This window comes from Scyliorhinus torazame, chromosome 12 (assembly GCF_047496885.1).
Source record: "Scyliorhinus torazame isolate Kashiwa2021f chromosome 12, sScyTor2.1, whole genome shotgun sequence".
NCBI lineage: Eukaryota > Metazoa > Chordata > Chondrichthyes > Carcharhiniformes > Scyliorhinidae > Scyliorhinus > Scyliorhinus torazame.
In genome coordinates, this window is record NC_092718.1 from 49,584,156 (window position 1) to 49,611,471 (window position 27,316).

General features: G+C 44.1%; 1 long non-coding RNA gene across 1 annotated transcript in view; it reads right to left on the reverse strand.

Annotated features, from left to right (window-relative positions):
- Window positions 1-27,080, reverse strand: part of LOC140387171 (uncharacterized) — a 142,693-nt gene extending 115,613 nt beyond the window's left edge. Inside the window, exon 1 of the long non-coding RNA XR_011933760.1 lies at window positions 26,875-27,080. This is a non-coding gene — a long non-coding RNA (uncharacterized lncRNA). The remainder of the gene's footprint in view (window positions 1-26,874) is intronic.
- Between the last annotated feature and the right edge of the window lie 236 nt (window positions 27,081-27,316).

Below are 27,316 nucleotides of genomic sequence, written 5' to 3' on the forward strand. Positions count from 1 at the left end.
GCCAGTGTGCTGTTGTAACAGAATTTCTATTTCTCAGACTGACATAGCTCACTGACCCAAGTGCTGGAGATCTTCTTGTTACTGTTGCAGTCTTAAATTTGAAATGGGTAGTTTCTTTCCTGCCACAACGATGCAATATTGTAGACTATGAGCTCTGGAATGTAGTGGGCCGTTCTAGACTAGTCCAGCAATCCTCGTGACTTCTGGCTTCATTGCTTCCCAGAATTGTGTGTGATATATCTTTGCGGTAGAATGGCAAATAAGGCCACACTCTTTGTCTGGCTTAATTCTTCTTCACAAAATCCCTTCCGCTCCTGAAGGTGATAGCTACACAGGTTTTGGAAGTCCCTTTGATACCTTCTGTAAACAGCTATTCTTCCAACCCAGGCTTGAATACCGGCATAAGTGGTGGGGAGTGTCAGAGGTGCGGGGCATCACAAACGGCTTGATGCTGTCCTCTAAAAATATTCACAAGAATGCACTTGCAGGAGAATTCAGGGTACAGGCACCAGGCGCTTTGGACGATGTTCTCTTCCCTTACCTGGGGACATTAAGGTCAACTATAGTTCTTAAACACAGAAAATACAAGGCAAAGAAGGTTGCCATTGGGGCCACTGTGTCCGTGCCTGCATGTCCATATACTTCACTGCTTTCTTGACAAAGATTAGCTTATCATGCATCAGCTATGGAAGCTGAGCCTTCCGGTTTTGTATGGTTCAGGAGCATATGACTAGAGAATGGTTAAAGGTAATTTCGATAGCCACTACTTGTATATATTTGATCACACTTCTGCAGTGAGCGTCTCCATCCACAACTTTCTATCCAGCCCCACAGGAAGTGGCAGCCATGAGGAAGACTGATGATATAGTAAGTGCAGAGCAGTGCAGATAGGTGGGTTCAATCTGGCATCATCAATATTATTAGCCGCAGTGTCAAATTTCATTGACAGATATGGAACTTGGCTGTGTGCATATTGGCTGCTGTATTTTTGAAAACAAATTTAGTGTACCCAATTCATTTTTTCCAATTAAGGGGCAATTTAGCGTGGCCAATCCACCTACCCTGCACATCTTTGGGTTGTGGGGGCGAAATCCACGCAAACACGGGGAGAATGTACAAACTCCACATGGAGAGTGACCCAGAGCCAGGATCAAACCTGGGACCTCGGTGCCGTGAGGCAGCAATGCTAACCACTGTGCCACCATGCTGCCCCCTTGGCTGCTGTATTTAACCATATTACAACAGGGCTATCCTCCAAAATTACTTGGCTATAAAGTATTTTGAATTGTCTTGAGGCCGTGGAATACACTGAAGTTAAAGCCTGTGTGTAACTGCAGAATGTTACACAATAATTGCATATATACTTCATAGTAATGTATATGATGCTTTCATTCCCATTTCCAGACATTGGACAAAGCTCTCCATTTTGGAAAATGAGGCCAAGAGCATCACACATTGGCCAATTTGTCTTGAAGGCAAATGATAACTGGACATAAGCTGTTTGAAAGCAGATAGAAGAAAAAGAGAGGTATTCACACATTTCTAGTACTGCCTTCAAGGTCTGCACCATCCATCAATAGGGTTCCTCTTACAGGGTACTGCTGCAAATTTACTGATGCTAATGTCAGACAGTTAAACATCAAAGGGATGGCTTAGATTGCTACAGACAGCGAGGTACTGCAAAACTGGACATCAAAACAAAATGACATCTTTCAATGAACTAAATCTATCAGTCCCTAAACATCACTAAACAAATGTAAAAGAAATAAAAAAAATCAAACTACAGTCCCATAAATTATGTAAGCTGGAGTCCTGATCTTACTTTGATGTTTCTCTGTTACTTCAGATGTAAGGGCCTTTCAATAGCAATATAACTGGTGATGGGCTGTTGAAGATGTCTCATTTACTTCTGATGCTGGTCACCAAGAGTACTCCAAAGTAGAGTCAGATCACCAGCAGGTCTAATTAGTATTAATCTGTTGAGCTCCATCAGCCAGTTCATAAATTGATTCTTTCTGCAGAGAGGTAAATCAGCCCCAGTTGCTCAATGCTTCTATGCCCCATTTAAATACATATATGCGGATAAGTGAAAGTTATCTCCATAAGCTTTTAACCATTAATAGCAATTTATTGTTCTCTCTTAATTTCTTGATTAATCTTCTGATGAGAAGATTAAGAAACAATGAACTGAAACTACATGAAAGGTGAGTGCCCCACTGTTATTCTCAAGTGAAATATTCCTCAATGGTGCCCAATTTCAAGCTCAATATCACACTGTGAAGTATTCTCTTTTTAAAAAATTGATCGTAGTGTGATATATTTGCCATTAAATTGGTCCTATTGTTTCAGTCAATTTTTATTCATTCCAACTTCTATTAACCCCTCCCCTTGCTGGACAAAACATTAATTGAAGCGAATGCTATTTTGGTGACAAAAGTATCTTTGGTGTCGAGAAAGGGTTAAAAGCATTACTTTAAGTGCATTTAATCACTGTTGACATGCTGCAATTTTGTTGACATCGTAATAGAAACAGGGCTTATTTTTGTAGAATGTTAAAACATAGTCACTGAATAATTTACTCTCATCTGGACCTGTACGTCAAAATTTCACACCTCTTTGGCCACCTTTGCTGTACAAGCTACTGTATTTCTGTGATTAGTGGTGTTTGTAATATGAACTTTAATTGTCTGAAAATACCAGTTCAGCTTCAACATGCTTTGAGAGTCATAACTGAATGACATTGTTCTGGGCAAGCTGGCATGCCTCAGAATCTTATGAATCCTCTCCTGATGCAACTGCAAATCCTGGGCTGGATTTATTTTCAGTGGGTTGTAAGCTTGCCTGCCTATTTTTCTTGAAATGACCTACTGAGTTAGAGTAACTTGTGGTTCTCTTTGCAGCATTAAGATTAATTACAGGGTTCCAAATGGGAATTAAAGGGAGGTTAATGCACCCTGATGTTGCCTCCTGCTGAAACCCCTGCCTATGTCTTTGTTACCTCTAGAGTTGATTATTCCAATGTAATTCTGCCTGACCCTCCCCTGTCCTTGAGGTAAGTGTGAGGCCATCCAAAACTCCACTGCCTGGGCGTCATTCTCCGACCCCCCGCCTGGTTGGAGAATCGCCGGGGGCTGCCGTGAATCCCGCCCCCGCCGGTTGCCGAAGTCTCCGGCACCGGATATTCGGCGGGGGCGGGAATCGGGCCGCGCCGGTTGGCGGGCACCCCCCCCCGCTCGATTCTCCGGCCCGGATGGGCCGAAGTCCCGCCGATAAATTGCCTGTCCCGCCGGCGTGGATTAAACCACCTTTTGAACGGCGTGACAAGGCGGCGTGGGCGGGCTCCAGGGTCCTGGTGGGGGCGCAGGGCGATCTGGCCCCGGGGGGTGCCCCCACGGTGGCCTGGCCCGCGATCGGGGCCCACCGATCCGCGGGCGGGCCTGTGCCATGGGGCACTCTTTCCCTTCCGCCTCCGCCACGGTCTCCACCATGGCAGAGGTGGAAGAGACTCCCTCCACTGCGCATGCATGGGAAACTGTCAGCGGCCGCTGATGCTCCCGCGCATGCGCCGCCCGGCGATGTCATTTCCGCCCCAGCTGGCAGGGCAACAAAAGCCGTTTCCGCCAGCTGGAGGAGCGGAAATTCCTCCGGCGTCAGCTTAGCCCCTCAATGTTGGGGCTCGGCCCCCAAAGATGCGGCGCATTCCGCACCTTTGGGGCGGCGCAATGCCCGTCTGATTGGCGCCGTTTTGGGCACCAGTCGGCGGACATCGCGCCGTTTCGGGAGAATTTCGCCCCCTGTGTTTGAACTCGCACCAGGCCACACATACCCATCATCCTCATGCCTGCTGGCTTATACTACCTCCTGGTAAGAATCAAAGAATCCCCACAGTGCAGCAGGAGGCTATTCGGCCCATTGAGTATGCTCCAACCCTCCGAAAGAGCACCCAACCTAGGTTCACTCCCCGCCCTATCCCTGTAACCCCACCGAACCTTTGGATAATATGGGGCAATTTTAGCAAGGCCAATCTACTTAACCTGCACATCTTTGGACTCTGGGAGGAAACCGGAGCACCCGGAGGAAACCCACGCAGACACAGGAGCAATTACAAACTCCACGTAGACAGTCACCCAAGGTCGGAATCGAACCCGGGTCCATGGCACTATGAGGCAGCAGATCTAACCACCGTGCCACCCATTAGCAATGCCTCAGTTGTAAAATTCTTATTCTCATTATTCAACTTAAAACCTACTCTTTGAGCAAGCTTTTGTTGACCCGTTCTAACATCTCCTTGTGTAGATCAGTATCAAATCTTTTTTGCCCACCCTTTGTAAAGTGCCTTGATCCATTTTTCTACGTTAAAGACGCTACGTAAATACAAGTTGTTGTTTTGATAATTTGCTCAGTAGAGTTACAATCCAGTCATGAATTTTGGTAAATTGCTGTCAGAAATGTTAATTGTACTTTCTCCACCTGATCATCCCTGGACTCCTGTCCCACATTCGCAGGTTTGAGGCAAGTATTTTTTTCTCCACTGATTTTACTGAACCAGTCACATAGACCTCAGTCATAATGCCCACAAGATGTCTGGAAACGACCATATTGATCGCCTTATGGGTCTCGCTGAGTGTGAGCTCACACACTGAGGGGTGGAGGCCCAACTATGGGGTTTGTAGATCAAAACCGACCCAGGAAGGAGCCGGCATTTCTGGCTGGGACTTGGACTGTTACTTTATTATTGTATTTCCAAGCGTGAGTAGAAAATAAACTATTTTTGACTCTCCTTTTCGGGACTCCTCGTTGACTATAAGAACCCCCTTCCACCATTTTTCATAGAATCGCACAGCAGAACCTACCTCAGCTCTCTGAGGGCGCTGCCCAATTAGACCTGTTCTCTCCTCTTTCCCATAGCCATTTTAAGTAGAAATCGAATTCCCTTTCAAAGCTTACCATTGGATCTACTTCCAGCACTCTTTAAGGCAGTACATTCCAGACCCCCACAAGACGCTCAGGAAAAAAATTCTCCTCAGTTCCCCACTGGCTTTTGTTCTGGGAATTTTCGTATTTCTGGTATGCAGAGTAGCAGAAAGCCACTGGGCAGGAACTGGAATATTAGTGGGCTTTCAGTCAGAACTGGAAAATATGGTTAGAATCTGGATTCTTGGCAGTACTAAATGGCTGGTCACAGAAAAATCTAGCCTTCCGTATTTAGCATTTTGAAACAGATGTAACTCCAACTTTGGAAGACAACAGTCCCTTGGCAAGGCAACAAACTCAAGAAATAGTTGATAACAACTGATGCATGCACCGGCATAACAATGGCAGTCAAGAAATGCACTGCACAAAGAAGAAAGGCTCAGAACAGGATAACCCGCAATCAATCCCTTTGATGTGCAAGGCAAAATGTCTCAGTGGTAAGGAGAAAATTAACCAGTAAATTAATTTTCTGTATCCTCCGGCAATAGCATGCTACAAATACGTAATACATAAAGCAAGTCACATTATCTGTAGCAGCTATTTATTTCTGCTGTTCGATTAAGCTACCAGTCTGTACTGTCTCACATGCAGCAAGCAAGACTGCTTTTATATTATGGGCTGAGCTCTGCCCATGTAGTGTTTACATTATAAATGTTTTTATGTGGGGCAGCACGGTGGCACAGTGGTTAGCACTGCTGCCTCTCAGCACCAAGGACCCGGGTTCGATCCCAGCCTCGGGTCACTGACCATGTGGAATTTGCACATTCTCCCTGCGTCTGCGTGGCTCTCCCCCCCACAACTCAGTACAAAAAAGATGTGCATGGTATGTGGAACGGTCATGCTAATTTGCCCCTGTTTCTATGTTCTGAAAATAAGACTAGATGTGTCCGCACTTTCATAACATTGAGTGACCTCTGCAAGTATATTTTGAGAGGGCTACCTAAGTACTTGTTTAAACCTGGCTTCACACTACATAGGAACAGGCCATTCAATCCATAGATCGCGGCTGATCTGAGTCTTAACTTCATTTGTCTGACTTGGATCCATAGCCTTTAACACCCTTGCTGAACAAAAATTCATCAAGCTTAGTCTTTAACTTTCAACTGCCCTAGCCTCAAAGCTTATTGGTCAACGAGTTCCAGATTCCCACTACTCTTTGTTTGACTTCACTCCTGAACAGCTTGGATAGGGATTTAGCGGGCCCGTTTGCCACAGGCATAAATCCCGTTATGGCCGCTAAATCCTGCAGGAGGGCCTTAATAGGATTTGTGCCGGTGAGATCTCAATTTGAGACCCCCCACCCCCCAAGCCAATGGCATGATCAGGTTCGCACCCAGAAAGGGTGTGAACCTAATTCCCATACATTATAATATTTTAATGTATACTTACCGAGCTTGGTGCCGTAATGTCCATCCATCCACACCTTATCCTCCCACCCGTCAGTATTACGACACGCCAGCGCAAATCACTGCTGGTTTTCAGAAACGAGAACCAATTGTAATGATCACGCCAGGGGTGCGGAGGTGAGTACAGGAGGGGTGTCCAGAACAAGGGAGTCAAACTTTACATTAGAGCCAGGGGGCAGAGTTTTCCAAAAAAAGTGGCAAAGTGTCAGGATCTGACCGAAATCTGGTGTGTTTCACTCCAGAAACACAGCTGAGTTTTCAGAACAGATTTTCTAGAACTTAGCGCACAGAAATGGTGGGGGCGTGATTTGTCCCGTCACTCTGGAAGGCCGGGCTTAATAGAGCCTGGAAGGCCAGCTCCCCAGCGATCGTGGTATCATCTTTAAAGGGCGCCTTGATCTACGTTTAATGTATGTTCCCTCCACCATGTACATGGAGGACTACCCCACAAGCTTCAGGGTGATCCCCCCACACCACCACAGATATATTGGGGGCGGGGTGGTGAGGCCATGGCCGGGCAGTGACCTGGCACTTCCCTCTGGTGCCCTGGCACTGCCAGGGTTCCAGGTTGGCACTGAAGTGGGCACTGCCAAGATGGTTCTGGCGGGGAGGAACCTTCCTCCGTTGTGCAGAGGGGTTCACCTTATGTGTGGTTTGGGGAGGAGAGGAGAGGTTGGAGGAAGAGAGAGGAGGTTGGGGGAGGAGAGGGAAGAGCCCCGATGTCTGCACAGGTGGAAGGACAGCGGAGCCAGTGACCCACAATACCTCCATAATGGGGGGAGGGGGGATGAGAGGAGATATCAAAATCCATCTGGATTAAATCTTGCAATGAAATGTGAGATGTCTGTAAGCTAAGTGGCCCCTGATACCTCTGTGGTGGGGAGGGTAGAGGGGGTGATAGTGGCCCCCAATATTTCTGTTGTGGCAGGGGAAGGGGTTGCCCTGAGGTTTGTGGGGGTGGTCCGCCGCATACCTGGATTGGGAGTGCTTATTTTAAATGTACAGCGGGACACCCTTTAAAGATGGCACCCCAACAACTGTAGAGCTGGCCTTTCCAGCTCTATCAGGCCGCGCCCTGCCGGAGTGGTGGAATCACGCTCCCAGACTTTCTGTGCACAAAGTGCCAGAAAATCTGGTCTGAAAACACCAGCTTTCAGTCAGATCCTGATATTCTGGGCCCGATTCTCCGTCCTCGTTGGGCTCTCGCTTGAGTGAAATGAGGCCGTTGAATAGTTGGAAAGGCAGAAAATGAGAACGGCAACAAGCGCCAAACAGTTTGCGATGCAACCGGCCCGCTCTGGGAGGCGAAATCAGGATCTCGCCTTCGCATGGTGAGAAATCAATTATAACCACTTAAGCCCAATTTCCATACAATTAACGAGAGCCACCAACGGCCTCCTGTCATTCAGCGGCTTCCCCAGCAACTGCTCACGCTGTTGCCTTCTGAAAAACGTGAAACTGGCAGAAGAGCTTCTGTAGGGAGCCGATGATGTGTGTAGCCACCTTTGCTTACAGGCAAAGGCATCAGGGGCGCTGGACTTGATGTCTCAGTGCTCGGTGGGTTTGGACCCTTGGCTGGGGGTGGGGGACCCTCCGCAAGGGGGGGGCCGCCAAAGGAGGGTGGGGGGGGGAGGCGTGGGGGGCAAATGGGGGAAACTGGTCAGGGCACCTCCATGCCAACCCCTGCATCGCGTGTACCCATTCCGGAGGCAATTCTTGTCCCTGCCCGTCTGCCCCATTGACCACCCATAATCCCCACCGACTGCTGAGGCCTTTGGCCATGTGCCTGAGGCTATTGCTAAGAGGGAACTGGCAATTCTGGTTAAGTGAGCACTTCACATAATCCAAGTGGTCTTGGCTCCACATGGAGGAGGAGGACACCTGCTCCTGGTGGCCGTACAGGTCACTGCAGCCCTGAATCTTTATGCCTGAGGGTCATTCCAGGGCTTGAGTGGGGAGCTGTGTGGCATCTTACAGGCCACAGCCCACAGGTGCAACCGACAAGTGATCATCTTTGACATGGACCAAGCCCAGCAAATGCCCAAGCAGCAGGTTTCTCCGCCATCGCCGGGATGTCCCAGGTCCAGGGAGCAGTAGATGCCACGCATGTTGCCCTGCGCTCACGGGGCCACCTGAGAGTGCCCTATGTTAACAGAAAGGGGTTCCATCCCTCAACATCGAGCTCATGTGTGACCACTAGATAAAGAGGATGCAAGTCTGTGCACACTTCCCGGGGAGCGTTCACGACAGCTACCTCCTGGGGCAGTTGGTCATCCCCGGCCTCTTCGAGAAGCACCCCAGGATGGGAGACTGGCTCTTGGAGGAGAAAGTGTATTCGCTGAGGACCTAGCAGTGTTGGCCTCGGTGCCATGCATTGCCGGCGACACTCTGCGCCCGTAGCCTCTGGTTCTCCTCTAAGTGGCTATGCATCTGCTGGATGGCACTGACATCTCCCTCTGAATGTCATGGCTGCACCCAAATGTTTCCATCAGCTCCGGGATGACCTCTTCCACTGGCTCAGCATCAGACTGGGACCCAGCTAGGTCCTGGGATTGAGCAGACCTCTGACTGCTGTCTCCCCTGGGGGTTCCTGCCTCCACCTGATGTACATCAGCAGCTGTGTGGTGCTCACCAGATTGTGCCCTTGAAGCCTGACCGCTAACATTTCCCACCGAGCTGCGTGCATCTGCGCTAGTGGAGGGTGGGGATGACAGCTGTGCCGAGACTATTATGATGACATCCTCGGAGCTTTCCTCCGAGAAAGGGGGGCAACCCGGGATGGGCTGGCGCAATCGGCTGGAGGACCTACGGGAGAATGGACATGTGGTCAGTGAGACGAATGGGCCCGTCAGTAAGGCAATAAGAACACACGTTTGACAGGTCCTTTGGCTAGGGCCAAGTGGTTCCACATCTCTGCGGTGTCCGCCAGTCTCCACGTTGGTGACCGCTCTGTCCTCGGCCACCCCAGTCACCTCCAGGGCACGCTCCTCGAAGGAGGTGAGGATTCTTATGTCCGGCACCCCACCGCCAGTCTGGGCCCTCTCCCGGTAATTGAGGGAGTGTGTTTTCTGAGGGGATACAGCGAGGGCTTTCTTCGCCACACGCGTGGTTCACCCTGGTGGGGAGGGGGGTAAGGAAGGGTTGGAGGGTGTTGAAGGGAGAGGGGGGGTGGAGGGAGGGGTGGGGTTTGCAAGGAGAGTTGGGGTGGATGCTCAAGTGGGGGCGGAAACGTCTCGGGGAGGGGGCTGCATTGGTTTCTACTCACTTATTGACCTTTTTCTGACACTGAAGGCCTGTCCTCCTGGTCTCACTCCCAGCACTCACAGCTGCCACCACCTCATCCCAGGCCACACTGGCTGCCCTATGGCTGACCCGCCATGACCCTCCGGGGGAACAGGACATCCCTCCTGGCCTCCACTGCATCTCGGAGCCTCCCCAGATCTGCAACCCGAATCTTGAGGCTGGTCTCCTGGGCACCATTGTTGTGAGCTCACAGGGTTAGCTGAGCAAGTGCTGCTTAAATCCTGCTCGACCTTGTTAGCGGGGGCTGGCGAGTGCGATGCCGGTGAATCGGCTGGTGAGCCTTCATTTTCGTCGAGAAGCCCGTGGGACCTTGTTAAGTGGAGAATGTGGTGAACGTTTTGCAGTAACCATTCACCATGTTTATAACTGTATAATGCTGTTGCCCATGTGGGCTCCACCTCTGGACCACTGTAAGGTATTACCTGTAATGTATCATGTTGGTGCCTTGTGGGCTCCGCCCCTGGCTCCACCCCTTGAAGGGAGGTATAAAGAGCAGCAGCCCTGTAGGCGGCTCTCACTAGCAGACCAGTCGCAGGCAGGCACTGTTCTAGTTGATTAAAGCCACAGTTTACTTCTACTCTTGGTTTCGCGTGAATTGATGGTCGCATCAGAGCAATTAACATTGAACTGGACTGAGTACTGGCAAGCTCGTGGCAGTTCCTGCTTGCTATCACAGTTTCCAGGGAATCGCGCCCTCTGCCTTTTTATTGGAAAATTCTGTCCCCTAGTTCTAATTTAAGGTTTGGCTCCCTTGCTCTGGATTCCTTCACCAAAGGAGTTAGTCTCTCTCTATCTCTGCTTACATATCTTATGACCATCTTAACCACACCAATCAGATCAATCTTAAATATTTTATACTCATGGGGTTCAAACCTAGTCTGTACAGTGATTCCTCATTATTTTAACCCCGGAATAGGGGTTAGGGTTTTCATATAAGTGCCAGGCCAAAGTGGTGTGAGATGATCTCAACAAGGGGATCTCCCACTGCTTTGTCCTATTAGATCAGGACGTGACTCTATAGTTATGTTATCACTTTCATGATGATGTAAACTCAAAATTGCTGCATTAACAGAGAAATTGCGGTAGGATTGCACTGCATGATTTCTTTTGATCGGGGGCTTGTAAAATAATTACGCTCACTATTATTGAATCCTAAATGTCCCTTAATGTTTTGTCATCTACAGATATTTAAGAAAGTTTTAATTTTACATTTAGGAGCCTTGTTGCCTTTCTAAAAATATAAACTCGCATTTCTTCAGAGTTTTTCACGACTTCAGGATATCGCAAAGCACTTAATGATCAATGGGTGACTTTTGATGTGTCATCATTATTTTATGTAGAAACACCACAACCATTTTGACTACAGCAAGCCCCCACAAAGAGCAATGTGATAAAAACAAGTTATTTTGATTACTGTAATTCATTTCCTGATTTCACAAAAAAATAAATTTGCAGTGTGACTTATTATTCCATTCTATCATTCTGTGATTCCTTCCCTGGTGGATTTGACAGTAGATTTTACCTTTGTGTTGTCATTATTTGTTTTTACATTTGCAGAAAGAGCAATCAGGGTTGGGCAACTAATGCTGACCTTGCCAGTGACATCGATAGCCCACAGAAGAATGAAGAAAACAGCAGGGTGAGTTTCCAACTTTGTCCTTTTAAGAATTGTCTTTTTAGTCTATTGCTGGGCTGTAATGTTGTGCTGCTGCAGAGTGCAGTCTTTTTCTGTTGCGCAATGTTTTCCAGCTGCAGATTATCCAACTTTAATAATAATCACTTATTGTCACAAGTAGGCTTCAATGAAGCTACTGTGAAAAACACCGAGTCGCCACATTACGGCGCCTTTTCGGGGAGGCTGGTACGGGAATTGAACCGGCGCTGCTGGTTGTGTTCTGCATTACAAGCCAGCAATTTAGCCCACTGTGCTAAACCAGCCCCGAAGTTTGATGTTTGTAAACCTGGCCCAACTCTGCTCACCCTAACACACAAAGCTTGGCCAGTTCGGCCCTTGACATAATCTGATCATTTTTACCTGATATGTTACTTTATATTTAGTCAATTAATATGTACATATAATATTCAGTAAGCACAGTTAAGTAGGGAGCTACAAAATATTGCATTTATATTGATGTTGAATTTTAGTCTGCGTGACTACTGAAATAGGAGCATAACCAAAATTGTTTCTATAGCTAAAGATTAGCGAAACTTGCACTGACGTCCAATGGGATAGAAGGTTGAGCAGCTGCCATAGTTGTTGTTTTTTTAAAATTTAGAGTAGCCAATTATTTTTCTTTTCCAATTAAGGGGCAATTTAGCTTGGCCAATCCACCTAACCAGCACATGTTTGGAGAGAATGTGCAACTCCACACGGACAGTGACCCAGTCCCAGTGCTAACCACTGCACCACATGCCACCCTCATAGTTGGGTTGTTTGATAATTCATGCTCATGCCATTAGCCCTCCCTCCCTCCATCCCTTCCTTCCTTCCTGCCTTCCTCCCTCCCTTCCTTCCTTCATTCCTTCCTCTCTCCCTTCCTCCCGCCCTCCATGTCCAGTAACTCTGAGTTCCTTTCATTCTTGTAGTGATGATCTCCAATCTATGATTGATGCATCAGTCAGCGAAAACAATGTTTCCCTATTTAAACTTATCAAAACCTTTCATAATTAGAAAACCTCTGTTTTATCCACCTTAATCTTCTCTGCTCCAAGGAGAAATATTATCAAAGTTTTCTGGCAATTTTCACCTCAGGTTCCTGAGTTTTATAAGTGAGCCTTTATTGTGTTTCTTTCATGGCCCTAAGATCTCCTACTGCTCCTGTGGTGTGCGCTGATGAGCAGCTAGATGTCAAATTTGAAATTCAACAGCCAGTTGGCAGCCTCCTCATCAACCTGGTTGAGAACAGAGAGATCTTCACTGAAGCACAGGTTGGGGCACTTGTCGATTATATGCGCCATAGTTTGTACTTTGCCACAGTGAAAACCATTACAGACTGAAGATAAAGAAGTCATCCAAATGGAAGACTAGATTGAAGAAAGATCCATCTGAACAGAGACTCTTAATCTTTTACTTCTAGCGCTATTTTTACACCCCTCTATGGCAGCACGGTGGCGCAGTGGTAGCACTGCTGCCTCATGGTGCCGAGGTCCCAGGTTCGATCCCGGCCCTGGGTCACTGTCTGTGAGGAGTTTGCACATTGCCCCCGTGTTTGCGTGAGTTTCACCCCCACAACCCAAAAATGTACAGGATAGGTGAATTGGCCATGCTAAATTGCCCCTCAGTTGGAAAAAATGAATTGGGTACTCTAAATTTATCTTAAAAATCTAAATTTATTAAAAAAAATTTTTTTTACACACCTCTTTCCCCTTTGTGTTTGGCTGTATTATGTGTGTGTAGGAAGTGGAATGGGTTAAGGGGGAAGGGATGATTAGAAATTAGATAGTAGTTAACCAGTTGTCATTGTTGCCTATTTAATTATAGTTATTGTCTTTTAAAATAAATTTAGAGTACTCAATTATTTATTTTCAATTACGGGGCAATTTAGCATGGCCAATCCACCATCTTTGGGTTGTGGGGGTGAGACCCACGCAGACACGGCGAGAATGTGCAAATTCCACACGGACAGTGACCCGGGGCCGGGCTCGAACCCAGATTCTTGGCTCCGTCAGGCAGCTGTGCTAACCACTGTGCCACCGTGCTGCCCCGTAGTTGTTGTTATCAATAAGAGTCAATTGTGTTTAACTTGACAAACTGGGTTATTGGGCCAAAGACTAGTGTTGTCTCATGTTTTAATGAGATAATGAGCAATATCTGGATAGCCAAAGACCAAAGACTTTTGGTATTTTTAAAATTAAGAGTTGATTTCAACTGCGTTGCAACTCCGGGTCAAGTGGGGCTTGAATTGACCATGCACTAACCCAGGGTGTCATAACAAAGAAGAACACTGTAAATGTCCTTGAAATCTCCCGTTTGGTAAGCACAGCAGATGTCATCTGCGTAGATGAACGTGTGGCTGCATGTACAGGTAGAACAGGGTGGGAGCCAGTACTGATCCTTGAGGTAGGCCATTTTGCTGCCTCTTTCCTGTGTTAGCTTTAGGCCTCTTATGGACTTGAAATAGTCTGTTTGAAGAAGAGAAGTGATGGCCTCAACAACACATTGTGGTGGGGCACTAGAAAGCTTGATAAGTAGGCCTGTGTGTTGTAGACTGCAGTTAAGTCGAGGTAGATGACTCCAGTTTTCAGGCGCTTCTGAAAGCCATTTTCTACGTGGATGGTGAAACCACGTAGCTGGTCTTCTGTTCTGCGAATCTTACGGAATCCAGTTTGGTCTATGGATAGTATATCCTCCACAGTGTTGGGTACGATGCAAGATGACCTTCTCTCGCAGCTTATAACACATGGATAGAAAGAAATTGGTCTGTAACTGGAAGCTTCTTTCGGGACCTTGCCGGGCTTGGCGATTGCAATAATCCTAACTTTCCACCAAATTTTTGGCAGTTGCTTCCACTGGACAATTCTGGTCCGGAATGTAGAGAGCAATTTGTTTGCTACAGGGCCAAGGCGTTTAAGGAATTCAGAGTAGGGACGACACGGTGGTGCAGTGGTTAGCACTGCTGCCCCATGGTGCCAAGGACCCTGATTCGATCCCGGCCCCGGGTCATCGTGCAAACCCATTCTCCGTGTTTCTACTTGGGTCTCACCCCCTCAACCCAAAGATGAGCAGGGTAGGTGGATGGGCCCCACAAATTGCGCCTTAATTGTAAAAATTAAAAATAGAATAAGAAGGAGTTCAGTGTAGATTTGGTTGTAAACTGCAGCTTTGCCAGGTTTCAGCTTGCTAATTGCTGATTGGACCTTGTCTGCATTTATGGCTTTGGCTGTTTGAGTCCTTTACCATTTTGAAGGATCTCTATTCCATAGCAACATTGTGTCAATGGCTCGCTCTGGTGAGAGCTCTGCCAGCTTTGACATGGTAGCTGGCTACTGAATTCAGCGGCTCGCAGATCCAGTTGAAAGTTGCAGGTTGCTGCCCAGCAGTTAGTTGCTGGATCAGTTTCCAACCTTTCCGGTTGGAGTGAGGGTAATCCAGGCTGCTAGTGAGTCCTCTCCTGTGAATGCGGTGTGTGTTGTCTCGCGTTTTAATGAGATAGTGAGCAATATCTGCATTGCCAAATTCTTCAAATTCTCTGAGGTGTTTGTGGCATTCACAGTCGAGGCAAGGAATATACGTTGGATGAAACCCATGTGGAATGCTTGTGTTGGCAGCTTTAAAGATGGCCTTGATGAAGGATGTATCTGCCTCAGGATTGGGATCAGTCTCATCGGGATGCAGGCAACAAACGTCTCCAGCTAGTGAGTGAATTATTGCCAGTACGCTTTGCGGAAATTCCACCTTGGCTTTGACTTTGACCAGATAAGAGGTATTCAGAGCCCAACCTGGAAGACAATAGACCAATGCTGCCTTTTTGGAAAATCTTTAAGGACTGGATATGTGGTGGTAGCACGGTAGTCTCACGGCGCCAAGGTCCCAGGTTCGATCCCGCCTCTGGGTCGCTGTCCGTGTGGAGTTTGCACATTCTCCCCGTGCTTGCATGGGTTTCGCCCCCACAACACAAAGATGTACAAGATAGGTGGATTGAACATGCTAAATTGCCCCTTAATTGGAAAACATTAATTGGGTACTCTAAATTTATAAAACAAAAAGGACTGGCTATGTGGTTTGAATGGGATATCCATTGCTGGAGGTGACTCAGCTGAGATCCAGTGAATCCTTCTTCTCTTCTTTGGTGACTACTCGCTAATGAGTATGATTATCCACCTAGGAAATTCTGTGTTACAGGTCATGGGTTGTGTGGGTCCTCTAGCAATCCGTTCCTAGAGCTGCATCTTTGACCACACATTTGCCGGGTGTTTTCGGGAGGTGGGACTGATCCTTGGACTCTAGATCGCTGATATTCCTCTCCCAGGCACAATTTTTGGCCACCTCTTGCTGTCGGGTGTCCTCGAAGAATTGTGTCCCTTTAATCAAGGCTGTTCCTCCTAAAAGGCTCTTTTGAGCAAGGGTTTCTCAGGCATTGACATCTATGTTGCATTTCTTGGGTAAGCCTTCGGGGTATCTTTGAAGCACTTGCTTTATCCTCCTCTTGTTCGGATGCCTTCCTTGAGCGGGGCAAAGAAGATTTGCTTCGTCAGTCGGGAGTCTGACATCCAAAGCACAGGGCTAGCTCAGCGGAGTTGGTTTTGGATGCTCATGGCCTCGCTTCAGTACTCACGGCTCCAACTCGCCGAACGGAAGGAGACCTGGTGTTTGAGGTTGAGGACTAATTGCAGGTTGAGTTGAGAAGACCAGATTGCTAGCCATTTGCCACCTATATCTGCCCTGTCATATATCTGCCAAATAGTGCGATGGCTGTTGAAGTAACCCATGTATAAAATGGGTGTTGGAGGACAGGTACGGCATCCTCTTGCCATGAGATAGAAGGAGGCTTATACACAACGACAATGCTGTAGTGTCCTATCATGATGATGTCACAGATGTTTTTATAATTGATGGACGGGATTCTGCGATCCTGAGGCTAAGTGTTGACGCCGTCGTAAATGCCGTCGCGTTTCTCAACGGCGTCAACATGCCCTCAGGAGCATAACTTCTGACCCCTCCAGGGAGCCAGCACGGCACTGGAGCAACCCATGCCGCTCAAGCTGCCGATCCCCGGCATCAGATGGGCACACGGGTCTGTGCATGTGCAGTGGTACCGGCGGCAATACATGCATGTGCAGTGGCTCCCTTCTCTGCGCCGGCCCCGATGCATCATGGCGTAGGGCTACAGGCGCCGGCGCGGAACAAAAGAGGTCCCCAGCCCGAGAGGCCGGCCCACTGATCAGTAGGTCCCTATCGCGGGCCAGGCCACACCGGAGGCCCACCCTCGGGGTCGGACCCCCCTCCCCCCCACCAGGCCGCCCTCGGATGCATCCACGCTGAGGTCCCGGCGGGTAAGAGCAGGTGTAAATGGCGCCAGCGGGACTCATTTTTTTTGGCGTGGCCGCATGGCCCATCCCGGGCCGAGAACCACTGGAGGGGGCCCCGTAGAGCAGCCTCCGACTGGCGCTGTGCCAACCGCGCCGGCGCCAATGGTGCCAATTCTCCGCTCTCCGGAGAATCAGTGGACCGGTGTCGGGACGGCGTGGCACGATTCGCGCTGGTGCGGCAATTCTCCGGCCCGGCCCCGGGGTGAGAGAATCCCGCCTGATGCATCTGTGATGCCAGCGTGTACGCACGTTGCTGGACCATGCCTAACATGGTCATGGAAAGCGACCAGATCATAGTTGGTGATTTTAAGTCCGATTCTTGGGGCAATGTTGCGGATGTGGGTTTCCTATAGGTAGATCATATCAATTATGTGGGCTCTGCAAAGCGACTCGATGATTTCATTCCTCACAATTGCTGCCCCTTTCACATTAAGCTGAAGAATTCTGAGAGCAGGGCCGACATCTTGAAAGTTATCGTCTTCTAGAGGCTGTTCAGACAAACTGTGATCTAATGATGGATGCCGCATGATGGCTGGACTAGAGGGTTTTGCTCCAGGACCATTGGTTTCCCCAGAAGACCTGGGTATTCACAAGAGGTGCAACGGAAATGCTGATCCTTTTCCCCCCCTAAGATCCCCTATTGTGATGGTGCGTCCATATCTGCAAGCAGCAGTCACACTATGATCTAACCAAAGTCTTGTACACATTTAATGTGATCCCCTTTATTTCAAATTCGATGCCGTCATGTATAGAGCCCACCATTTACCTTTTTGTTGCCTGTACCACCTGAAATGTATAAGCTTGGCAAAAAATGAAATTTGGATAGGAGAAATGAGCTGCAGTTTTTACCAGTGCAGTCATGCCTGCAACTGGATTTACCACTGGTTTTTGTGCTTACCTATTAATCAGGAAATCAGCTGAACTTGAACTTCAATCCTGCTGCTGTATGATTAGGTCAAACAAGAATACGCCTTACTGAAAGTTAAAATTCCAGGTTTATTGCTCTTCTAAAGTAGATCTGTTTCAAGGCAGAATCAAGTTTGCCTTCTAAATTAAACCAATGTGAATCTTTATTTTGTGTTATTTGATGCTGTAACAATTGAAACGGAACTCTACAGATGGAGAGAGTGTGGGGGTAAAATTGGACATAGGTATGTAAGCAAAATGGGTGGTATCGCTTCAATCACTTGTTATACACTCCTATTCAGTTCTGCTTATTTCAGTAGAAGTTGATATCGGATGTGTGCTAAAAAGGGAAACTAAAGCTATCCTTCCTGTTTTGCAGCCCTGGCCAAGTCCACTTTCACCCACATCTGTGTCCAGAGTGAGCTTTGCTAGACTAGAAATGCAGTTTTATTTTGTTAAAGGTGAATAAATCTGTTCCTCAGATTACGTGGGATACCAGTGACCAGCTCTGTAAGGTCTCCTGAATGTGCTTTTGGTGCCTGCTTCATTGACAAGTTTGCCTCCCTAGAAAGAAAGCACTTTACTAGTGAGCAGAGGACCTCAGTCTTTACTGTGGGATGGCGATTCAATTGGAAGTGCAAATAGCAGTCAGTGGTGTGTGGGTTTTCTATAGACTCAAAGTTCTACGAAACAAGTATATCCCTTGTTCAATACTGTTAGAAATGCCTTGTCAGAAGAGCCAAAAGGATTAAAAATACAACAATTAAAAGCATTGGTTCTTTCTAGTGAATACTGTTATTAATACCGCAACATTCCTTTTGCTGTTGCAGAGTGCATTATTTTAAGTTTTCCAAAGAAATTAATATGCTAATATTGCAGAACAGAAGCTTTTGTAAATGTTAGGAGCTGCAAAAAATGGCCAGATTAAAATTTTGCAGTTAAAAAGAAAAGGCCATTAGAAATGACACACACTTATTAAAATTTAATATATATGTTGTGTACTGATGGCCAGTCCCTCTGTTTTGTTACATAAATCTTAGCTAAAAAGAATTGAGTAAAATCTCTTAACCTTTTAGGCCTGCGAATTTGATGCTGCTGAAAACGCTAATGATTTATAATAGGTGGATAAACAATTACTTATGCCAGCAACTTATTTATTATCTACTTGGGGTATAGATCACCAGGTCTGCAAGTTTACCATGTCATGCTGAAAATTAATCTTCGGTTATCCTACCTAAATCTTCACCAAACCAGCTTGGTTGGAAAAGCTTGGAGCCCGAGTGAGGCCTTTCTCATTTAAAAAAAGAATCAGCTCTCATACCAGCAGGCAAATTAATCAGATCAAAATGAAGGATTGTAATGCTGGCAAATGGAGGATTTTCCATCTCTTGCACTTAGTGTCAGTTTCTGACCAGGGCTCCTGCTTGAGATGCAAGGCAAAAAAAAAAAATCCTCCCACTACACTGTGCTTTAACCCCACCTTCAGAAAAGTACCCTTCACTGCGTCAGCACAGCATTGATTTTGCTCCACCACACCACACATTTTTACAGATGATCTTTTGTGAAATTAACCAATTATAATGTCACATTATGCGCAGCTATGCTATGAATGAGTGTCCACTTAGCATGGAGCTGAAACAACCCAAACTAATTTTATTTAGGACTCTTTACACTGGCATGAAAGAAGAGACTTTAACCTTTCTGTTAGGGCTCAACTCTAAGCAATGTCCCATCCTCTTATTCTCCCTAAGACGTAAGACACATATAGGTTTATTTCTTGCAGGTTCTGCAAAGTTTTAAATTGCTGGTCCATGAAGTAACGAGCAAAGGGAAGAGATGAAAGATAACTGTGTTCTACTCTGGATCACTGAAGAACTTTGCTGCAGATGAGGCTACACTTCATTGCCTGGAACTCAAGCACCTATGATTCCCCTTCTCAGCATCACCCACCACAGTGAAGTATCGATTATTCCAGTATTCCTCTCTTTCTGCCCCAGTAAACCTAAAAGAGCAAAAATTTGAAGCACCTAATGATTGATTGCAGATTCTAAGAGATGTCCTTCTAAAGTGTTGGAGGATATGCTGTTGTATGTTACAAATAGCTACAGGATGAATAGCCGTCTGAGGAACTGTGAGATATTTGTAATCATTTTTTTATTAAAAAAAGCAGCGATACAATTTTTCACTGCAGAAATGTTTTTAATTTTTACCTGGTTGTTCCTGGAAATTATTTATTTTCCATTTAACCATCTCATGTAGTGAATTTGAGCAGTGTGGGGAGAGTAGGGGAATGGGGACATGGGTAAATTTATCTATTTCACCCTGCAAACTCTACAATAGTCCTTATCTTCTTATGAAATTACATGGAATTAACCGTCACAGTTTTTTTTTGCAACAAAACTTTGAACAGCTAATAAGAGGTCAATCAGAGTTCACAGTGGTTCAATTTGAACTGCAGTCAGTCATCGGGTGCCAGCAAACATCTCAAAAGTGACATTCATTTATGACTACCATGCAGAGCTGATGACATCATTTGGGAAAGCTGACACACAAGCCATTTGTTCCCAGCTGAGAAAGGGTTTTCCACAAGTAAAAAAATAAACCACATTCACAACAATCTCCTTTCCACAAGAAACTTACTTTTCTAAAAGTTTCTATCCTGGCTGTTGAAGTTGGGTCAGGCCCAGACTGACCTTGCGCACTGCACCATCCTAACATAAAAGCTTTACATCACTCTTGAATGTCTGTCACAATTGCTCCCATTCCTTAGTTCAATGACTCTTCCATTTGGGGTCCGGTTTAGCTCAGTTGGCTGGACAGTTGGTTCATGATGCAGAGTGAGGCCAACCACGTGGGTTCAATTCCTATACTGGTTGAGGTTATTCATGAAGGCCCTGCCTTCATAAACTTACTCCTCACCTGACGTGAGGTGATCCACAGGTTAAACCATCAGTCAGCTCCCTCTTTCAAAGGGGAAACCAGCCTCTGGTCATCTGGGACTATGGCTACTTTACTCCTCCACTTATTTTTCTTTGCTTTCTCCTTCTCTCTCTTTCTCACTTGCTCCTTCCTTCCTACATGGCCCTTCCATCTAGTTTTATTTGCTCACTCCCTCTCTCTCTTGCTCCTTCCTACATGTCCTTTTAAAAAATTCATCCTCTTTTGCACCTCGTTTATTTCTTGCAAAACTTGCAGGCGGCATGGTGGTGCAGTGGTTAGCACTGCTGCCTCACAACGCCGAGGACCACGGTTAGATCCCAGCCCCGGGTCACTGTCCATGTGGAGTTTTCCCATTCTCCCCGTGTCTGCATGGGTCTCACCCCCAGAACCCAAAGATGTGCAGGGTAGGTGGATTGGCCACGCTAAACTGCCTCTTAATTGGGACAAAAAAGAATTGGGTACTCTAAACTTATTTTAAAAACTTGCAGATCACGAGGGCATATGCTATATTTTGTAAGGCATTGCTTTTTTTCAGATCGGTTTCGATTTGTGGTCATGCCAAATTGTCAGCAACTACCACCTGGGCCTAGTTGAAAGGCTTAGCTGCTATCAGTGCGAAGGGCACAGGATATGACCTGCAGTTTGTATGGCTGTAATACCTTTGGGTCAGAGGTTCCCTCAGATTTTTCATAAATCCAGTGGATATAACAAAGCAAATAAGATTAAAGGAGCCTTCACATCACTGCGCGACTGGATTTTTACAAAAAGCAGCTGTTAGGTCCCTACTGCCCAGGAAGAGGCAGGTAGCTAATACCAGAGGCAGTGAGATGGCCAGGTCGGTGGTGGGGGGATGGGGGGTGGGGTGGGGGTGGGGGTGGGGGGGACGGGACGGGACGGATGGACAGTGCTGCCTTCAAGTACTGGTCACATCATCAGATTGGCAATGTCAGTGCTGACTGGTCACTGAAAGACTTCACTTTGAACAAGGAAACAGGAAAATAAGCAATATGCTTGGCATTAAAGCAGGGAACGATGGGTAAAATGCTTAAGAAGCTTTGCAGGAGCTTTGTGGACCTATTTCATATTTGCTTTTAGCAAACAGGGCTATGCTGTGGCTCAGACAAGCTGGCACTAAGCAGGCAAAATAACAAATCCCTATGCATATTCAAATGACTCCAACCCCTCAGATTGCTGAATCCATGCCAGATGTTGCTTGTGCCTCATTCACTGCACATGTGTCACATTACACAAAAACCAGATAATCATTACCAATGATTATAAGAGACACCATGTCCAGTCATCATATCACTTACATTTATGCAGAACATTTGTGACAGGGGTTGAAGGGAACAGAATGCAGCTGTCCAACATGAACTTCCTTTCAAAAAATCAAATAAAATGGCCTGCTGCTCACTGACAGACACAGAACTGGAAGCAGCAGCTGTAGGTTTTTTTTTAAAGGCAATCACCAATTATGGCATCACGTATGTGATTAGGACAAAAATTGCGGCAAAGGCTTTTAATTTTGTCAGGGAGGGGAGATACCAAGCTTAACTTGCTCATCAGATCATATTCGACTTAAGCTTCTATCTGCTTACCACAGTCCTCAGCTCAATGCAATTGCCCCTGAAGCAGGCACAATACAGGCAGAGTGATGTTACATAATTTGGCAATAAACCTTATTGTTGCTTGCAATAAAACATTTCTAGTGTTAAAATCTCTTTGTTATTAATAGAAATATTTTAAATTTCATGTCATGTTTATATGATTAACTCTTCATTTGGTAGGTTTCCATGATTCAATACAGTTCGATATGTTTTATTCGACTTGATCTGTTGAGCATAGAATTTTTGCTGGAATAAATATACATTACTGCGCCATTTACTTAAATTTCACGTTGTAATTCATGTACATAGTATTAACAAATGTAAGAAATCCATCGACAAATGGGAGGTTCTTTCAATGGTTTAAATTTCATTCACTCCCAGGTGCAGTTTTTTTCTTCATTGTAAATTAAGGGCCAAGGTACAAGAAAGGATTCTTTCCCTTCACACATTGTTCAAAGACAAAGCTATTTACAATAACTCTTATTAAATTCTTTCCCAGTGAGTCCTGCTGAATATGGTTATCATATAATTCAGTAAAGTGGTCGCAATTGGCTCCAAACCGTCAGAGAGACTTCGCATCTCTATTTTAAATATAGTGATTTCAGTGTAATATAATTACATAATCAATTAAATTGATTTCATGTTAACAATGTTGTTGGTAATATTTTATGTAAGGTACAGAGCAGCAGGGAGTTAAATCCCTTGCACTAAATGGAGGTCCAAGAATCTGATGAAAAATATTATCTAACTGATATTCCAATAAAGTGTACCATATTTGTTAAAGTAGGTTTTCTATTACCAAATCTTTGAAAAACCAATTATACATAGATTATTTACTGTTCCAAAGGGCGCAATGCATTAATACATTTGTGATTTATTTTATTTAAATCCCAATACACAGACTTATGTTTTTTATGCTCAACTTAAATAGTCAACATTATTATCTTTGCATGAAATAATTTATATATAATTTAATCAATAAGTTCTCTTTGTAAACTATTCTACCACACCTCAATATTTTTTTCCAGTTGTTTTAGTTTGAGGAATTACAGTAGTTTATTTATTTGGTCTTTTGTACATTGCAAGCAGCCTAAACATTATGTTGATTGTAACCTCGATGTTGTAGCAATGATACCAGGATTTTACCCCATCATATAACATGAAAAGAACTGTGGTCATAGAAGACTTTACTTAAATGGTCATCTAGATGAAGCATATTGTGTTTTAAAATTAAATAAAATGCTAATGTAAGTGCGGTTCATGTGAGATTTGGTTTACTTTGAAATTGTATGTGAGTTACATTTTGCTCCATAGGTGTACACTACACATTCATGTCCAATTGGAAATGGACAATGCTGCAGTGATGCACATCAAGGGCTTACTGGTGTTTCTTCATCAGTTTTACGCATGTATTGAAGAAAAATCCTCCCCATACAAATTCACAGTCACCAAGTTGTTCTTGATCCTTTCTGACACTTAACGCTTGAGAAATAGGAAACTAATTTGTAATCTAACTGCATGAGTAACATGGAATAAAGTCCTGGCTACTGCGATTAGATTAGTTTGAAGAGTCTAAATCATTTGTGTATTCTGACTAATTCACTTATAATTTGGCATGGCACGCTGATGGTTAAAATATGTAAAAAATATTTTTGTGTGCATCCCTTCTGGACAAAATAAAAGCTGTTCATGTTATTTTAGTTCTTGCATTTAAAAAAAATGTCAGGCACAGGTTTTGTATTAAAAAAATAATGCAAAATATATATTTATATCAAATATCAATATTCTGCAAGATTTAAACAATGTTTTTAAGAAAGCTACATGTATTTAAACTTGTCTTATTATGCTTTTAGTTCAGTAGCTGCTTAATTAAATGAGAAATTAAAATTGACGTATTAATTTTCAATATTGTTTATCTGCACAATTGAATCAACGTGTGCAGAACGTACGTCAAAGCAATACATGATGCATAAATAATCTCATAAATTTGCTTTTTCTTTCAATTCATTCATACAAAATGTTAGTACTTTACAATGCGATTGACATTCACTGCAACTTATTTAACTGTTTTCTTGTTTTTACTCTGGCCTACAAATGCAGGTTAGTCCATATTAAATTATTATGTTATTAAAATGACAAAAATCAAAAACTAGAATGCTAAATTTTGCAGATCACCCAATGACAAGATATAATGAATAGAGAGGAAACATGGAAACATCACATGGGTACTTCCCTATTGCCCTTATTGACAGGCATTTTATACAGTAAAATATGTACACAAGATTCCAATATATTTGAAAATTCATGATGTATTAACCAATCTTACAGTATAGAAATTTCCACGTAAACAATGGACTAAGTATTCAAATAATCAGCAACTGATTAAATCAACTGTCAAACAGTTAACCATTTGTCCGATAATAAGATAAATAAAGTTGATTTTTGGACTTGACTATGCTTCCAAATACAAAACAAAACTCACACAGGAAAAGGAAGAACGCTAAAGAAAAATTGGAAGTGACCTAATAAATTAATTTTGATTAACAGCTGACAATGTGATTTGGAATCAATTTTGAACATCTGTAGCTCGGACTTTTCCTAAAACAAGAAAATATTATACGTGGTTATCATTAGAAGCCATAAACATTTTCTTCTCAGATGATCCATAAAGGGGCATCTACTCATTTTGGTCCCCACTGGAACATTTCCCGCACTTAACGCAATATTCGGATTATTTTTGCAGCAATTTCTTTCAGTTCTTTGTGCAGGTCATCTTCGCCAGTGACTGTGCCCAGCAGAAGTTGAAAGTTGGCTCAGCCAGCCCATGCTAATATGCTGCAATTTATGTAAATTACATTTAAATTAATGGGCTCAAGTCAAAAAATATATGGCTTAGAGTTGAATGGTCACTTTCTTAAAGTTTTCACTGGAACACAAATAAAGCATATCTCACATTAACTGCCTAAAGAAGGCAATAAAAATGTGTGCAGGAATGCCATTTTATTGGATGTATTTCGAGCTTATCGCCACATAAAAGTCAAAAATCAAATATTCAGAGTGTTTTTCTTAATATACAGCAATGCCCACATCAGCTTGCAGTGTTTAAAAGACACAAGAAATATTTGTCTTGCAATTGTGGGAGGATAACAGAAATCAAAGATAAAATTTATTAAAGTTTTGCAAAATAGTTTGCACAGCAGCCTGTCTGAACACAAAGCTTGTTGCCTAAATAGTGTTTAAATCAAATGTTTCAAACACAGTTGTAAATGAGAGACGTGAATTAAACAAATTGCTTTATGACCAATCCCATTGAAAATGAAACGGTACTTTGAATAATTTGAATGATTTGTTATGACAATGATCACGGTTACAACTTAATAGAAACATTTCATATGGAGAGAGCATGCTTCTATTATGGGCTCTCTGTAATATCTTTATGATTCTCTTACTGATGGAAAGAACACATATAAAATACACCATTGACGACATGTTGTTTAAAGAGTGGCACAGCATCCATAGAATGAGGATGCACCCTTCAGAACATTTCTAGCTATAAAGTCTAGTTAACTTACATTTAATTTAATAATTTTACAAATAATATTTGGATTTTCTCTAATGAGATCAAATAGCTTATGTTTTTCACACATTAACCTAGTTCTTAATTCAAGTTATGATTTGAAAGTCAAGGAAAGAGGAGATGTATCAATGCTTGATATTATATTTCAAATGTTGACCTCATTGATTAAGAATAATTTATAGCCTTCCAATGATGTTCATTGTTTTATCGATGGATCAGTTCTGACTAATTAAGTTATTTGATTTTACTAATTAATTGCATAAATATTGCTGTGGTTCATACATTTAAAACAGCCACATTGTTCTGTTAGTATAAAAAGACGAGCCAAAATGAAAGGTTTCATTAAGCAATGCAAATTCTGCAGTTTGCTTCTGTGCCTGTATTTACAGTGATCTATTGATCCAACTTAGATAATGTAACAGAATCTAAATCCAATTTGAAAACGAGTGCACAAAGGTCCTATCAACTGAGAAGTTTATTGAAATATAAAAACTTCATGGAACTATTTATTACCAAGCCCAAGCACTCCAGATGGTACAGTAATACGACTGGAAGAGGATTTAACTTGTTTGCTTGGTTCATCTTTTACGAAAGTTTGATGAAAGGAAGAATATATGACAAGAACATTGATTTTTCTATCGACATTATATACGAATCTTACTTTAAAATAATTTCCTAAAACTCAGCTGTTTTTGAAACAGATTAAACATTTGAGAAGCATTTCCTTGACATCCAAGGAATATATTGTCAGGCTCAGTTCAAACATTAATCACATATTCTGTGAGATAGGAGCAGTCCTTTTGTTGACCTGCTCTGTGTAAACAGGCGCTGACATGAAAAAATATATTAAACCCTCAGTGTGCCTGATGCCTGTCAAATCAGGAGAGGTGCCGTTATCAATTGAAGGAAATCAGTGATACTGCTGGCAGAGTGCTCCATGTTGTACTATCTGCTGTTCAGTCCTGGGAGGCTGTTACAACATTAAAGAATGGCTCTGGTACTGGCAGAAAAGAATGATCATGTTCAGCTTCAGTTTAAAATAAACTGATTTCTTCAGTTGCAAATTACAAGAAAGCCTAATGCTTTGAAATAAACCATTAGAGAGGTTGATCTTTGTCTCTTTTTTTCCTACCTTTGACACTTGGTGGCGTCTTATTTCTCAACCTTTCTCAGAAAATTGGATGGAATTCTTACTTTTTCATTCGTAACGTTCCACATTGAGCATAACCTAGTGCTGCCTTCTAAAAGAAAAGTCTAATGTGCAATAGCTGTCGCTTAGCACTAAAACTCCTGCTAGATGCTCTCTATTTACAGTGCTTTCTTTCTTGTGCCTGTCCAGTGCAATGGTATCCTTTTTCCTCACAGAGCAGCTGGACTGTGACCTTCAGGATTTCAGAAAAAGCATTCTCTCCAGACCCGTTCTTTCCCCTCCCACTGACACCATCCCATTCAGCAATACAGATAACTTCATCTACGGGATCATTGTATCAAATTCAATGGGCATCGCTATAGCCAAACCACAACACTGGACATGAAAGTTATGTCTCAATTTGTAGAAACCGCTCGAAACGTTG